The 2,500-nt window shown below is 42.3% G+C and overlaps 1 protein-coding gene and 1 long non-coding RNA gene across 2 annotated transcripts in view; both read right to left on the bottom strand.

Annotated features, from left to right (window-relative positions):
* Positions 1-426, bottom strand: part of Rho1 (ras-like GTP-binding protein Rho1) — a 28,586-nt gene extending 28,160 nt beyond the window's left edge. Inside the window, exon 1 of the mRNA XM_043038435.2 lies at positions 1-426. This exon is cut by the window's left edge and continues 576 nt beyond it. The gene's annotated coding sequence lies outside the window, so the exon portion shown is untranslated.
* Positions 1-2,500, bottom strand: part of LOC147468995 (uncharacterized) — a 19,103-nt gene that overhangs the window by 312 nt on the left and 16,291 nt on the right. Inside the window, exon 2 of the long non-coding RNA XR_015192251.1 lies at positions 1-443. This exon is cut by the window's left edge and continues 312 nt beyond it. This is a non-coding gene — a long non-coding RNA (uncharacterized LOC147468995). The remainder of the gene's footprint in view (positions 444-2,500) is intronic.

Here is a 2,500-nt window from a genome sequence, read left to right as displayed (position 1 = left end):
TGGTGGAGGTTAATGTGTGTAATTGTCAAGCGCCCGGCGAGAAATAGTGTCAGTCAGATCTCTGCTCTCTTTCGAGTCTTTCTTCTTTATAGGATCATGGAAGAAGCGTAAATGCGGAGTTGAGTGTCTGCACACACACGCACGCACGTACGTACATACACACGCACAAATTAAAAAAAAATCGGTCTTATAAATATATATTTGTTTTATTTCGACGTCTCTCACTCCTTCAGATCCATCGCACGTGTCACTGTTCGGATCGTTGCGCTAGTCCTCGACTTCGGATTCCCGGATCGCTGGTATATATATATATATATATATTCACCTTCCAAATCAGTGATTCAGATTAAATCCATGACAGTTCCAGTGGAGTTGAGTGTGGCGCCAGCTGATTAATGGCAGATGATTCCTCGGTGCGATTTATTTTATTTTCCTCTCGCTCCCTGTCGAAGAAACAAGTGTGAGATGGGGGCACAGTTGGGACACACTCTGCACGCTGAGGCTGCCAGGTGTGGCACTGCATGGGAGGGGGGTGAAGGGGGGGGGAGGGGTAGTGTTGATTTGGCGGCACACGCATGGGGGGGGGGCGGAGGGGGGAGGGGAGTGTGGTGCCAGAAAAGCACAGCAACACAAGTGCACTTCTCTGGGTATTTGTTTTGTTTTCTCTTATCTATTTCGGTTCTTCTTTTCTTTTATATGTCTTTGTTTTCTTGTCACTTTTTTTTCTCTCTTGTTGTGCGTCTATATTTTTTTTTATTTTCTCTTCTCTCTCTGTCTCTGTCTGTCATTTCTCAATCGATTTATGGATTTTTTTTATTATTATTGCTGGCTTCGACTAAGACCCCCCGAGGCTTGACCTCGCCTTACCTTGTGTGTGAATCTGCACGCACACACACACACACACACGCAGTTATATATGTGTATAGAAAATGTTGTATATATATAATTATATTTATAAATATATATACATATATATATAAATATATACATATATGTGTGTGTGTACATATATATAAATATGTATATATATATGTATTAATACATATGTCCGACATATATTTATACACATATATATGCGCGCGTGTTTGTTTCCGTGTGTGTGTGTGGGGGGGTATATATGTATGTGTGTGAATATATATATATATGCATACATACATATATATATATATATATATATATCACATATATATATATATATATATATATATATATATATATATATATATATATATATATATATATATATATGTGTGTGTGTGTGTGTGTGTGTGTGTGTGTGTGTGTGTGTGTGTGTGTGTGTGTGTGCGTGCGCGCGCGCACGTGCGTGTGTATGCGTGTGTGTGTGTGTTCTCACACAAACGCGAGAATGAGTATGCGTGTATGTACATACGTGCGTACAAACATGTGTTCTATTATGCATGCGTGAATATGTATCTGTACAAGCATATAGATAAGAACATTGCAAAAGAAAGATCAACAGATAAACACATTTTTTCTCCGTAATACATGACTGGTCAGTTACCTCCGTCGACGCAAGCAAGTCCACTCCGATTCCCATTATCTCCCTCGCCGTCTGACTCACCAAACCTGAATCAGCTTCCATGACTCATCCTAGCCCTTCTCGCAGCACACCCTATCTCACCTTACCCACAGCACCCTCGTCCTACCCCTCTCCCACTCCCTCTCCCACTCCCTCTCCCTCTCCCTCTCCCTCTCCCTCTCTCTCTTTCCCCCTCCTTCTCCCTCTCCCTCTCCCACTCCCTCTCCCTCCCCTCTCTCTCCCTCTCTTTCCCCCTCCTTCTCCCTCTCCCTCTCCCTCTCCCACTCCCTCCCCTCCCTCTCTCTCTTTCCCCCTCCCTCTCCCTCTCCCTCTCCCTCACCCTCAAACATACACTAGCGACTCACGCCCAACCTCGCTTCGTGTCTGACTCACCTTACACACTAGCCCAGAGTGAGACAGACAGACACACCTTAAACTTACCCCAAACCTTTTACCACTGAAACACTCTTTAATTAACCTCACGCCATGGCGTAATCTTCCGTCCTATTTCTCTTCCTTTTCCTAAACCCATGACTTTGTTCCTGCGCCGAGCTGCTCTGAGAAAAATCGAATGTTATTGCGTCACCATTGTAAAATAACGGATTTTTTTTTTTTTTTAGCTGGACATCATCCATTGAGAAATGCTTGGAATTTCCGAGTGCCGCAAAACGTATTTACAGATTGGAAATGTGGCTCTGTGGAAGGATATTGTGGGGAAAAGGTAGAAAGATGAAATGGGGAAGAGATAATTATGCCTATATCATGAATTGATAAGATAATAAAAGCAGTTACATAGACTGAAAAAGTAAAAGAAAGTAAAGAAACGTTTCAGGGAAAAAAAATACCCTCGTTTTCTTTTCACCGGTGCGATTCCCATGCTTTCTTTTTTTATGGGTAAACTCGTTTAAATAAATACCCTTGCCTATCATATCCTATAACGGCACAAATCCCACACAAAGA

The sequence above is a fragment of the Penaeus japonicus genome, unplaced genomic scaffold, assembly GCF_977035675.1.
Source record: "Penaeus japonicus unplaced genomic scaffold, GWHDUDI00000001_assembly GWHDUDI00000025, whole genome shotgun sequence".
NCBI lineage: Eukaryota > Metazoa > Arthropoda > Malacostraca > Decapoda > Penaeidae > Penaeus > Penaeus japonicus.
The sequence above is the reverse complement of the archived record's forward strand: the minus strand, read 5'-3'. Positions and strand labels throughout refer to the sequence as shown.